Source organism: Nicotiana tomentosiformis, chromosome 2 (genome assembly GCF_000390325.3).
Source record: "Nicotiana tomentosiformis chromosome 2, ASM39032v3, whole genome shotgun sequence".
NCBI classification, from domain to species: domain Eukaryota; kingdom Viridiplantae; phylum Streptophyta; class Magnoliopsida; order Solanales; family Solanaceae; genus Nicotiana; species Nicotiana tomentosiformis.
Window position 1 is genome coordinate 103,844,756 of NC_090813.1, and position 15,159 is coordinate 103,859,914.

The window sequence follows — 15,159 nt, forward strand, 5'->3', positions numbered from 1 at the left end:
CTCCAGCTCGGTTCTATGCTTTTTCGGCTAGACCAGATGCAGAGGCCTCAGATGCCGTGATTACAGGTATTATTTCTGTTTGTGGCAAAGATGCCTCAGTATTATTTGATCCAGGATCTACGTATTCATATGTGTCATCTGTATTTGCTCCATTCTTGGGTATTCCTCGTGAGTCCTTGAGTACTCCTGTTTATGTGTCCACTCCTGTGGGCGATTCTGTTGTTGTGAACCGGATCTACCGGTCCCTCTCTCTCTCTCTCTCTCTCTCTCTCTCTCTTCAATCTCTCTACCTTGGTGCTGCTACTTGCTATTCTTCTGCCATGGCATTGGCATTCCAAGTAAATTCCTTGTTCTTTCTAACTTTTTCAGAATTTTATTAGTGTTTTATTGGTTATTTTTAATTTATGCTATTGACTCTTGTTTGTTGTTTTTTGATTCTTGAATATGTAGACTTTAATAATGTAAATTATTGAGTTTTCTACTGTATTTGCTTTGATAAACTTATGGAAAATAATTGCTGATTTTTTTTAGAATTGAGATACTTTTGACTCGATCTTTGGTGATAATTGTTGATATTTTATTCCCTTTTGTTGCATATGTTACAATGATTAATATTGTATTGGAAGAAAAAAAATTCAATCTCTTACTATCCAAATAAAATAAAATATAAATCGCTAGTACGTGTGTGTTTTCAACATATCGTTAGCATGAGTTTCTTCTCTGCTCTGTGGTTTCCCTGCTTTAACTTCTTCAATGGACAACACGGGTTTCCACAAACCTTCTTCATCCTCCTCTGCCTTTGCTCATTCCAATCGAAGGTAAAATGTTTTCTTCTTCTTTAGCTAAATAATTCTCTGTAGAGTTTCAATCTTGAATTAGAAAATTATGGTTCTGAATCAATGGCAGCGGTGGTAGAGGAAGAGGGAGAGGATGGGACAATAACGAAAGATCAGGAGTCGTTCTACTACCTAAGCTATTCACCTTGAGAAAACGTATGACAAGATTCCTAGAGAAAATGTAGGTCTTGAAACCCCATTTTGTAAATTAATCAATCAATCGATCATTTGACCTAATCCAAATCCAAATCCAAATCCAAATCCAAATCCAAATCCAAATCCGAAGCCGAAGCCGAAGCCGTAGCCGTAGCCGAAGCCGAGCCGAGCGAGCGACGACGACGACGGCGCGAGGCTTGCTTTCTTCTTAACTCTTTAAGAGCTACAAGAAGAACAATTATATATATACCCACCAAAAATTTCTTCCTCTTCCAATATGGGATAATGTCTCATTGTCAAGAGGGGAAAACTTAAAATTTTACTAAAAAATTTCATTTTCCCTCCATTTCCCATTCACCCTCATTTTAAGACTATTTCATCTTAAAAACAAAACCTCAACAATCCCCCACATGAATGGGGAATGGCTATATCACGGAAGTATGCATGGAAAAACTGTGTGATTTACAAGCAAGGATTAATCGCATCTGGATAAGTAGGTTCCCCTTTGAACTTTCCGTAGTAAACTTATGTCGGATATACTCGGTCAATCGGTTGATTTGATATCTTTGAACCGTCGATCTTTGGTGTATACCTAGACAACCATAAGTCACACAATCAACCCTTAACCGTCTTTGGTTCTCATTGTTGTATTCGTTTTAGCCATGAACACCGCCTGGTTTCATAAGTGCGTAGAGAACTGGCCTTACAAAGTTCTCCTTGAAGCGGCTAACACTTCACACTTACATAGGTAATTCCTAAACGTGTCATCCTGTAGATACACTATTTGATATATCCCGTATCAAATTTAGAAATCATTAAAAAGCCTTAATGCTTTATCCTTGGTACTGAACATTGTCTCATCACGAGAACGGACTAAAATTTTATTTGACAATGTTGAACCGTCATTAATGACTTTGTTTGATCTCCTTGAACCTAGATCTTGGGATCTCCAGTCTTCTAGGTAGAGTTACTGCCACAATGACTTGTTCTCGGCCATAGCCCCATTCCCCTTGATGATTTCTCAACTACCTCTCTAGTTAGGCCTTTTGTAAGTGGATCCGACACATTATCACTTGACTTTACATAGTCAATCGTGATAATTCCTCTAGAGAGTAATTGCCTAATGGTTTTATGTCTTCGTCGTATATGACGAGATTTACCGTTATACATAACGCTCCTAGCCCTTCCAATTGCCGCTTGACTATCACAATGTATGCATATTGGTGCCAACGGTTTGGGCCAAAATGGAATGTCTTCCAAGAAATTTCGGAGCCATTCAGCTTCTTTACCAGCTTTATCTAAGGCTATGAATTCAGCCTCCATTGTAGAGCGGGCAATACGTGTTTGTTTGGACGACTTCCAAGATACCGCTCCTCCATCAATAGTTAATACATATCCACTCGTGGACTTAGAATCAGTTGAACCGGTGATCCAATTTGCATCACAGTATCCCTCAATCACCGCAGGGAAATTCTTGTAGTGCAATTCAAAGTTCTGGGTATGTTCTAAATATCCCAAAACTCGTTTCATTGCCATCCAATGAGATTAGCCTGGATTGCTCGTATATCGACTCAGTTTACTTATAGCACAAGCTATATCTAAATGTATAACCTTAAGTGTTGTGTTAAACACCAATAGCAAGAATTCTTGTTATTCACATACCAACTCTGAATCATGCTCTTCAAAGATGTCTGGTCCAGCATGCAAAACTGCTAATTCAGGTACGGCCAAACATGGAGTAAAAGACTCGACATGTACGTGTGCATAGCTCTGCTAGTCATTTTATTTTTATAATGTCATGCATATGCGTATAAATATCATACCATGCATAGTATATGCGTTCATAGCATCATCAAGCCTCCGAGGGCATCCCATTATATACTTTCAGCCACTGTGGGCAAATCATCAACGTATACTAGCTGATCAAGTGGTGGTGCGTATATAACGCCATAACCTTTTTTCATATTCCATATACATATATATATGCGTATATAATGCCATCTGGTCATGGGTCAATGTATATGTATAAATGCATAAGAAATACGTTAATAATATTTTCTCGAAATGCTATAAAAATAATATGCCTTAAGAAATACGTTAATAAGATTTTCTCGGAAAGTCATAAAAGTAATATGCCTGTCGGATAAATTTTATCAAATACGTAATTTTTCTGAGACCCATGATGCGTATAATATATATGCGTATATAATGCCATCTGGTCATGGGTCAATGTATATGTATAAATGCATAAGAAATACGTTAATAATATTTTCTCGAAATGCTATAAAAATAATATGCCTTAAGAAATACGTTAATAAGATTTTCTCGGAAAGTCATAAAAGTAATATGCCTGTCGGATAAATTTTATCAAATACGTAATTTTTCTGAGACCCATGAACAAAAGATATAATAATAATTCACATGGGGAATCAAGAATATAGACACCCCTAATATTTCTATGAATAGAGTCATTTATGAAAATTGTCCATTTGCCCATTTTATTTGTGTCATATAGATCATGCCAAAAGGAATGAAAGGATAGCCTTAACATACCTGGAGTAGGGAAAAATCCGTATGATATTCTTGAAAAAGGTTGTACCATACTCCTTCAGAACCCCAAAATTTTTGCGTTGCTAATTGTGCTAAGAAACTTCGTTGGATTTTGGTTGAATAAATCACGCTACTTATGCAAAGAAAATCTTGGCCGAAACCTTTCCTTAAAAGTTTTGAAACAACGTTGCTATTTGGAAATGAAATTAACGTTGCTATGTTTTCTTTTTGGATTAGAAAGTGATTTGGATGGTAACTTCTCAAAGTGCTTGGCTGAAACTTCTCTTGTGAGTTGGATAGTAACGTTTCCAAGAGAATAGAATTAGAAGATAATCTTGTACTAGGAATGGTATATTGAATTTTTAGGTGGGCCCCACGTTGAAGACTTTGCCACCAAAATTCATACAATTTGGCCACCTTGCATTATGCTTTAAGAATCACCAATTTGTATTGATGTGCTGCCACGTTTTGAGATGTAATTGTTATCCAAATATTTGGATTAATTATCCATTAATCTTATGATTAATTTGATAATCTCCCACTATTCAATAATAAACTAATTATTCACATAATTAAGAATTACCTCAAATTACTTAAAATACTACTCACTTTTAACATACCTTGTACACCTTACTATCGTTAAATTTGAAAGATCAGAGAATGAGCAACTGAACAATTCTGAAGCCTCCTCAAATGTGGTCCGCAGAACCTGAAGTACGGCCTATTACAAATTAAGATAACAACTCTAATTTGATCCGTTAACCATATGAAACTCACATGAGGCCCTCGGGACCTCAACCAAATATACCAACATACTTGATCCAAGAACGCCGGAGTCACTTATCAGCGACTCATAAATAAAATGTGTGAGAAACAAATAGGGAAAATTATGGAGGTTTACATATATGATATGCTGGTTAAGTCTTTGAACGCAGGTGATCATCTTAAACACGAGGATTCAATGACTCTCATGCTTCTTAACTCTAAAATTGGCTGCCGCCTAATGTATGAATATGCCCGCGTGCAATTTGTTGCTTATGTGTGGAGGCTAACTTGAGCCATCTATTAACTTTATGTGAAGTCCTATATGTTATGAATGCGCGCCTAGCTTTATCATTTTGAGCATCCTTAGTAGAGTCTAGAACCATCCAAAGAGTAGGTCCAAAGCCTCCCGGACTATAGGCATGGGGCGGGTAGAGCACGCATAGGAGACGATCAAGAATTGAATTAGAGCGCTTTAAGTAAACAACTTTAACATAATAATTGGGTAGCAGGAGATGATAGTATATGTCCGCTGAATAATATGAGCAACCCTTACCCTAAGGGAGTTGCGAAGTATTATTTATCTCGCACGGGGTGATCATTTAGGCTAAAACACTTAGGACCTCCCCCCCCTATATGTTATTATTTGCACTTAGTCGTCGAATAATTATGTTGTACCTTATAACCTCTAAAGACTTGTATTGATTATCTATATAGTTTAATTGTTTCCCGATTTTCTTTGCACTTGTTCGTAATAGAACCTTTAAATTCCTTGTCTTCCCTCACTTATATGATTGCTTAGGACGATTGTAATCCGATAATCTCACAGTGTAAACTTCGGCCGGGAGCCACAGTTGTGGACCTCGAATAGTGTTTAAAACCTTCTCTTTGAGTTAATTTGAGCTCTTACCCGATCTTTGGTAACACGGATTAGTTAAAACAGAGTTATTTGCAAATAGGTGCCCTAACGCACCTCAAAATCGTTAGGTGGCGACTCTTCTCTTTTAATACCCATTCAAAAGAGTTGTCACATGTCGAAACCCGCTTTCGAAAGAAAAAGGGGGGCGACATATGCCATAGTTAAAGATGGATAGAGCTTTAGCAAAACAATCAATGTATCAGAGTCTACTGAAAATCAAAAGTGATACTCTATGATATCTGAATTGTCTAGTTTGAGAGGTTCTAAAATAGCTAACAACCGACTAATCTCATCTATTTTCAAATCATTAAAATCCTTTATTAACTGAATATTCCAACAGCTTCAGAGTAAGAGATAATATTGTAGGGGACTTCAGAACTGCGAACGATGTGTAGTTATACCTCAAGTCTTCACCGGTAGCTGTATCCTAGCAAATCTACAGTACGCCGTTGGGACCAACTCCGAAATCTGTACAAGAAGTGCAGAGTGTAGTATGAGTATAACCGACCCCATGTACTGGTAAGTGCCGAGCCTAACCTCGACGAAGTAGTGACGAGGCTAAGGTTGGTCACATACATTAACATGTACGCAATAATAATAATAATAATAATAATAATAATAATAATAATAATAATAATAATAATAATAATAATAATAATAATAATAATAACAACAACAACAATTATAGAAATAAAACAAGTGTCTCTTTTCAACAGTTGAAGTCCACTCGGCTGTCATAACCAATTATTATTTCAATCAGTTTCCATTGCGGTGTACAACCCGATCCCACAATATATTCATTTCAATCAATTATGTTGCGACGTATATCCGTGGTTGTTAGTGCCAAAGGGTATTGTGTTAATAACCAGGTTCATAACTTTCTATTCCATTATACTAACTTTCCCAGAATCTTATGTACTATCTGTTGTTTCCTCCCTTGGGCATTAGAGCTATCAGAGTTCTAACTTCTTAACATCCTGAGTTACTGCCCTCTCCTCCCTTAGTTCTCTATCATCGGGTTCTTACTTTGCTTTCAAGATAGCCTTGGTTTCCCTCAACCCTTCAGACATAATGCCAACTCACTCTTATATTAATCATATTAACTAGGCAATTTGCGTTAATAAGATCAAACATTACCCATAGTTACATTACCTGACTATTTTGCAATAAAAATACCTGTGCATCATGGATAAGTGTGATAGCAGACTTTACACATGAGTAGCGGTCATAGAGAGGTGGTGAAAATTGTTATTTTGAATGTTTTTTATGGGCCGACAAAATTTTAGACAATCCGGAACCAGTGACCCGAGCCCATGTAGAAGGCGTGGGCTATAGCACACGAAAATCTGTGAATTAGGCAGAATTCCATTTCTATAGCCTTAAAAATGCCAAAAAATAAGTAACGGTCATGGAGAGGGGTAACTATTGATCCTTAAGTCATTCTTGATAGGCCGGGAAAATTTTAGGCGATCCGAATTAGGTGGCCGGACCTCATGCAGAAGGCGTGGGCTATAACACACGAAAATCTGGGAATCATGCGGAATTACAATTTTATGGCCTTAAAAATACCAAAAAATGAGTAACGATCATGGCGAGGTAGTGACTATTGTTCCTTAGGACGTCATTAATAGGCCATCAAAATTTTAGGCGATCCGTGGTGCGAGCCCATGTAGAATCGGGCAGAATTCTAGTTTTATGGCCATAATATGCCAAATAACGAGTAACGGTCATGGCGAGGTAGTGACAATTGTTCCTTAAGTCATTTTTATGGGCTGGTAAAATTTTAGGCGATCTGTATTTGGTGGCACGGGCCCATGCATAAGGTGTGGGCTATAACACACAAAAATCTTGGAATCACACTGAATTTCAGTTTTATGGCCCTAAAACTCTACAAAATGAGTAACGGCCATGGTGAGACAGTGACTGTTGTTTCTTAAGTCGTTTTTGGTGTGCCGACAAAATTTTAGGTGATCCGGGTCCGATGGCCCATGCCCATGCAGATGACGTGGGCTATAACACACGAAAATCTGGGAATCAGACGGAATTCCAGTTTATGACCTTAAAACGCCAAAACAAATAGGAACATTCATGGCGAGTTAATGCCTATTGTTGTTTAGGTCATTTTTGATGGGCCTGGAAAATTTTAGACGATCTGGGTCTGGTCGCCCGGCCCATGCAGATGATGTGGACTAACACAGAAAAATCTGGGAATAGGGGGGGGAGGGGAATTCCAGTTTTATGGCCCTAAAATTCCAAAAACGAGGAACTGTCATGGTAGAAATGAGGGCTTATTTTTGTCAGTACTGTTATATATAATGGATCTAACTTGTTTTGATTTTGGAGTCGCCTTTGTTAAAAAAATATTTTACCTCTTAATGTGAAGCTTTTCAATATGAATCTGAATTTAATCGAGCCCTAATACGAATATTTTCCCATACCTTCACAATCTTTAATATATTGAAGGAGTTAAGTTACACGTACCAAGCCTTATAGGGCCGAACAATGAATTGTTATACATATTTTGGAATAACACGATGTTAATATCAAAGTCAGGCTCCATTCCACGCGCCCGAACTAGTGCACACATCCACGCACACAACTTATTCTCAGCCTTCTTGGGGTACACGCCACACTTGTCTTTATCAATCACTGGGACTGTATCTTTCAAGCCTTTCACTTTCCATTCAACACTTGCGACTGGCTTTTCCTTTTTAACCCCCGTTTCTACATTCATCTCAAAAGTTATAGTCTCCCCCCCACTCTAAGCATGAGTTTTCTATCATATATGTCTAATATTGCTCTATCCGTTGCTAAAAATGGTATTCCTAAAATGAAAGGGACCTCATTATTCTCCTCCATATTTACTACAATAAAGTCCACAAAAAATACAAACTTATCTAACCGCACTTAAACATCTTCCACTATCCCCTCAGGTATCAGAATTGTTTGGTCAGCCAGCTGCAAAGATATTGGTACCGACCTTATCTCTCCAATCTCACTCTCCAACTTCCTGTAAATAGACAAAGGCATTAAATTAATTGAGGCACCAGAATCACATAAAGATTTATCAAAGTTAAGAGTGCCTAAAGAGCAAGGTTTCGTAAAACTCCCTGGATCTCCATACTTTTGTGGGAGTTTGTTTTGCAATATTGCACTGCATTGCTCTGTAAGTTTGACCACTGAGGTCTCTTCTATCTTCCTCTTCTTTGTAAGGATCCCCTTCAAGAACTTTGCGTAAGCTGACATTTGTGAGAGAACTTCCGTGAATGACAAATTTACATTAACCTGTCTCAGCATATCAAGAAATCTCTAAAACTGCTTATCCAGATTTTCTCTATAGAGCTTTTGGGGAAAAGGTAAAGTAGGCATGTGCTTGCTCATTGCATTGGATTCCTCCCTTCTTGAAGTTTCCTCCTTTCTCTTTTTCTCAGCTCCCTTCTTGCCTTTCTTTTTCTAAGAAATGGCCATTTTGGAGATCAATAGAGTGATTTGCAAAGAGACGTGACACAACTTGATGGAATTTTCGGATAGAATCTGTTGATCTTATAAGAATTTTTGAAGTCAAAGCTAATTGATCAAATGACACTTTTACCCTTAATTTTAATCCAAATTTAAGGTAGTTAAATTGGAGTTGAGAGTATAATTCTTCAGTATAATGAGGATAAAGTAAAAAATATCTACGAGGAATGTTTGCTTGTGACAAGCGTGCGCTATGCGTGTGTCGTCATCATTTTGACTACGTAGTGTATATTAATGTCACCATCAATCTTTACTTTAAAGTATGCCTAAGATGACTTGTTATCCTAGGTGGCATTAGGTCTGGCCCACATATTTATGACAATTTTATTTACAGTTTATGTTTAATTATTTTGAAAATAGTCCCTTAAAGCCAAAAAATAATTGATTTATTTAAATTAAATGATATACGATGAGTGTGAGAAGTAATTTATATACACAGAGCCTAAACATTCAGTAAATATCAATTAGAGTGGAAAGGATCATATTTCCAACTACACACATTTAGAGTAGAATTATTTCCACTCTAAATGCTTATGTGACTGTGTGTGTATTTCACTCGCTCAAAGAGAGTGAGGAGAGATTTTTTTAATTAAATATATACTTTCTTACTTCTTCTTTTTTTGTCTTTTTCTATAATATTCCTTTCTTTTTTTCTTTACATCAGGTTCGTTTGAACACAACATACGCCGACGACATCTAGGCAAAAACATTTATCACCGGGAATATTTTTCGCGCCGGAAAAAATGAAGTCGTCGAAATTCCGACGACCGCTTATATTCTTTCTTTTTTTGTTTCTTTCTTTGTTAATTTTTCTCTTCCTCCCACATATAAATCACTTTCAAGAAATATTTATACATATATTAAGCAAAACACACTCAAATCTTGACCAAAATCATTTGTCATAGGAAAATATTTTCCCGTCAGAAAAAATAGAGTCCTTGAAATTCCGACGACCACTATTTTTCAGCTTATATTTTTTCTTTCTTTCTTTTTCTTTTTCTCCCCCACATAAATCACACTTTCAAGAAGAATTTATACATATATAAAGCAAAACACACTCAGATCTGGACAAAAAAATATTCGGCGCCGGAAAAAATGGAGTCCTTGAACTTCTGACGACCACCATTTTTACGCCGCCCATAATCACTAGTGATATCCACCATCTAAAAATCCTCCACCACAATAGCCATTTAAAGGCCTCAAGCCAAGAATACTAGCAATATGGAGTTTTAACAAGTTAAGAAGGGAAAAGGAGAAAGGAAAAGAAAAGAAAGAAAAAAAGAAAAAAAGAAAAGAAAAATAAGTGAAAGAATAAGATTTTTTTTTTAAATGAAATATACATGTGTCAAGCGAGTGTAGTTCACAGCCCACCAGTAGTCTGGTTGTGGTATTCCAAGGGTGAATTTATTCTACTCTAAAGTAGTTCAGGGGTAATAGGACCGTAAAGGAAAGGTGTATAGTTGAAAATATGATCATAGTTCAGGAGGGCATTTATGCATTTTCCTTTTTAGAAATGAAGAGAGTATGCGACAACCAAATTTTGACCTTCATATCTATATGTGCTATCGTGTATTAAAAATTATCTGATGTTCTAACTCAAATAATTTATTTGACTTAGAATTGTTTGATGTTTCGCTTCATTTTATTATCCTATTTGATTTTTATATCCATTGTCTATAATGGAAACAAACATATTATGTGAAAGGATTGTAGTTGAAACGCACTGTATAATGAACACTTATATTACAAAGACAAGAGATGTAACGACCCGATCGGTCGTTTTGCTTTACAAATTCTCTGTTCCCCTAATTAAAACTTTCCGTATGTGCTTTTACTGTTTTATAACCTGCGGGGATGGGTGATTTGGGTTTAAAAGGGTTCGGAATGAAATGAGACACTTAGTCTCATAATTGAAAACTTAAGTTGAAAAAAGTGATCGGATATTTACTTATGTGTAAACGACCTCGGATTAAAATTTTGATGATTCCAATAGCTCCGTATGGTGATTTTGGACTTAGAAGCGTGTCCGAAAAATTATTTGGAGATCGATAGAGGAATTAGGCTTGAAATGGCAAAAGTTGAATTTGGGAAGTTTGACCGGGGATGACTTTTTTATATAAGGGTCAGAATCCGATTATGAAAATTGAAATACCTCTGTTATGTCATTTATGACTTGTGTGAAAAATTTGAGGTTAATCGGACGTGATTTGATGGGTTCCGGCGTCGTTTGTAGAAATTGGAAGTTTCAAAGCTCATTAGGCTTGAATCTATATATGATTCATGTTTTTAGTATTGCTGAATGTGATTTGACGGTTCGACTAAGTTGGTATGATATTTTAGGACTTGTTGGTATATTTGGTTGAGGTCTCGGGGGGCTCGGGTGAGTTTTGGATGGTTAACGGATCAAATTCGGACTTAGAAGAAATCTGAAGTTTCTGCCTTCTCGTGGAATCGCACCTGCGGAATATGGCCCGCAGGTGCGACCACGCATAAGCGCAATGGACATCGCAGGTGTGCAAGGTTCGCAGAAACGGATAGGAAACTCGCAAAAGCGAGCTTGCAGGTGCGAGCTGAGATGCGCAGAAGCGGAGGTTGGGTTGGAGACTGTGGAGCGCAGATGCGGAAGGCATCTCGCAGGTGCAGACACACACCTGCGCGTGGGTGGTCGCAGAAGCAAGGAATTTAGCAAAATCGAGGGAAAATCCGCAGAAGCGGTTACGCAGTAGCGGTTAAAGAGGCCGCTCGTACGGAACCTCTGGACAGTGTACAAAAACAGAGGGTTCCGTGATTTTCTCATTTTTGGACATTCCAAACATGGGTTGAGGCAATTTTTGAGCGAGAAATCATGGGAAAACTTGAGGTAAGTCCCTTGTGATCATTTCTACTCCATAATATTGAATTATCATCAAATAATCTGACTAGATTACATATTTTTGAGCTGTAAATCGGAGATTTGAACTTACAAATTTGGAAATAAGATTTGATGATTTTGGGGTCGAGTTGAAGCCAGAATTTAGTAAAATTAGTATGGGTAGACTCGTGGTGGAATGGGCTTTCGGATTTTATAACTTTTGTCAGGTTCCGAGATGTGGGCCCCACAGATAATTTTTGGAGTTAAATTTCGAACTTTTATGGAAAAATTATATTTTCGTATGGAATTAATTACAATAAATTTTATTGATTGAAACGAATTATTTGTGACTAGATTCGAGGCATTCGGAGGCCGATTGCAAGGCAAAGGCATAGTAGAGTAAAGAATTTCACATTTTGAGGTAAGTAACAGTTATAAATCTGGTCCTGAGGGTATAAAATCCCGAATTTTGGTATCATGTGATTACTTTGGAGGTGATGCACATGCTAAGTGACAGGCGAGTGGGCGTGCACCGAGGGGATTGTGACTTGGTCCGTCCCGTGGAAAAACTGTAATGTTGAATAACTTGTTGTTAGCTATGTTCTCTCTATGTGTTGTGAAAATTTGACTATAAGTCACGTTAGAAACCATGTTTAGGCTATATGTTGGTACTTTTGGGACCCACAGAGATCCTGCACATGTTGAACTATCTGTTTAATTGTTGTTTTATACTCAGTCACAGTTTACTTATTTATTTTATCTCAGTCTCTATTGTTCATTATTGATGCATCATATCATTGTTGTTTGGGCTGATTTCATTATTATTGTGAGCCCGAGAGACTGAAGAGATTTATGAATCACCTTTACCTTTTCCATATCACGGACCAAATCAGTGCCCAACAATCTAGCCTCTCCGGGCTCAAACCTACCAATCAACAAATGACACGCCTCCCATATAAGGCCTCGTACGGAGCCATCTGGATGCTCGACTGATAGCTATTGTTGTAGGCGAACTCTGTTAAAGGTATGAACAGGTCTCGTGAACCTCCGAAATTGTCACGACCCAAAACCCAACCTATCGTGATGGTGCATATCATGGTACTAGGCAAGCCGACTACTCAGACATTTCCAGCACTGTTAATCTCTGAAATATACTAAAAAAGTTTAAATAAATAAAAATCTCATAAAACATGATAGAATATCATAACCCAATACATAAGTTTTCCCACAACCGGGGTGTTATAGAGTACATGAGCATCTACATAATGACATAGTCTGGTACATTGTCTAGCAAGTAGAACTGAATGAATAACTCAAAGATAAGGGAGGAGAGTCAAGGTCTGCAGACGCCAAGTAGCTACCTCGATGATCTCCGAATGTCTGAACTCTGTGAATCAGCACCTGCCATGACCGGAAACACCTGGATCTGCACACGAGGTGCAGGGTGTAGTGTGAGTACAACCAACTCAATAAGTAATAAATCTAACCTTTGGACTAAAACCAGTGACGAATAAAAGTATTACAGTCCACATACAGTATTAATAGTATGGAAATTACGAAAAATATGACAGTAATATCTCAGTAATTCATAATCTACAAGTAAAGGTACAAGAATTTAGACGTGCTTTCAGGTTTTGCAATAAAACTTTACACAGAATAGGGCAGATCTAGCCCAGGGCAGATCCAGCCCAGGGCAGATCCAACCCAAATGCAAATAAACCAGGGCAAATCCAGCCCAAATGTAAATAACTATTAGCATTTTGCCAACTGTGGATGTGCACACTCCGGAGGGGCCGATCTAGCCCAAGAGCTATAATAAGCCAAATCCTGGCATATAACTTCACCATTTTTTCATCTTTCCTTTTAATAATTAAACAAGATCTTCCACAAACCTCCAAGTTATATATTCAGTTATTCAACATTGGTAGATCTGAAATATAACAAAACAAAAAATTATTAATTCGGACATAAATAAATTTAGAAGTGAGTGAATTGCACAATTAATACCTGGTTGTACATAAAGAGTAGCAATCAGCTCCAGCAATTAGTACCTGGCTGGACACAGCGAAAAACTATATCAAAATATCGCCTGGGCGTTCTAACTTCACATAAGTTATGAACATAATCGATCCAATCCAAACCCGGGAGGTTCATCCCCATGTCGTAATCTATCTCCCCACAAACGTTTGGATCATTCCAACTTAAAAAATGGCAACTTCGATGAAGCTCCAAGCTCTGACGAGCTATATTTGGCTAGAAATAATGTTCAACCCAATCAAATACAACAAAACCAATGTCGAACAGTTTTTGCACCTCATGAAAGTGTTTCTAATCCCTCTTCTTCAGCTTTGATCCACTCAGCTGCGACGAATTTGAAAAATGGAGAATTTGGCAAGTTGAGTATACAAGGTGTTTGACAAAATGCCAATTTCAATTTCACGCCAATTCAGAAAGCTTCAAATGTTGTACATGCGTCTTCTCATCAAACACAATCCCCCATACAGTTTTTTGATAAAAAATAATTTGACCGATTCGAGTAATTCTTCTTCATATATGAACGCTAAACTTTTTCGGCCAAAAAGCTACTCTTAGTCATGGTTGGTTTTGAGTAAGTCTTGAAACGGAAGCTTGGATCTTAAAAAATATTATAATCCATATTAAATCCTATGTATTAAAGAAGAAGCTTCGATCAACAGAAGCTTGGCATAACTTAGAATTAGTCCTTTGTGTACATAGTATTAAATCATATACTGAAATATTAAAAGAGAAGTTTAGCGGAAAAATTTATGGCAAAAACTATATATTTTCCAGCAATAAGTATGAGAAGTTTATTTTTTGGACTATTTCACGCGTTTGAAAGATGTGATGAACATTCGCCTTGCCATGTTGATAAGTAGGGATTTTAGTCTATTATTTGCTCTATTTTACTTATGTTTTGGGCCAAAATATGCGTGAAGGTATTTCCGGAAACTAACTTAATATGCTTGCTTGTAGGGTTTTATTCGAAATGAGCCAAAGAAGCCATAACCAACTCATAAAGGAGTCAAACTTGAACAAAAATCAAGTGTGGACCAATACTGTGGAACGCGGACCGCGATAGAAAAGGGCGGCCGCGAAATTATCATCATTGAGGCGGCCATTATTCCGCGGACCGCGAAATAGAGATTTAGAGAGGCTGTTTTGAGCACTAAAATTGAGCGCTGAGAGCGGCAAAAAGACGCAACCGCAAAGTGAATGACGCGGCCACGGTTGGAATTTAGCGGACATCGTTTGTCGAGGTTCAGAGACTTTGCAAGATGGGCATAAATGAAGAAGGTGGTCCGCATCCAAATTACACGACCGCGAAAGAATCTCACGCGGACGCAGTGAACATTACGCGGTCCGCGAAACGAAGATCTAGCCAGACCCAGATATGAAGAAACACGGACCGCGCTCACTATTACGCGACCGCGAAACCTCCGCAGGGGCATTTTTTGTCCGAAATTTTCAGCTTAGTATAAATAGATCCTTTTATCAATTTTAGGTTAAGTTTTGTTTAGCATAGCACGTGAACGTCTGGTTTTTCC

At 37.6% G+C, this 15,159-nt stretch overlaps 1 long non-coding RNA gene across 1 annotated transcript; it reads left to right on the forward strand.

The window, feature by feature from the left end:
* The first annotated feature begins 713 nt into the window (after positions 1-713).
* On the forward strand, positions 714-947 carry LOC117274982 (uncharacterized). Its single transcript, XR_004505138.2, has 2 exons — positions 714-818; positions 907-947. It is a non-coding gene; the product is annotated as an uncharacterized lncRNA (long non-coding RNA).
* Positions 948-15,159: the final 14,212 nt, after the last annotated feature.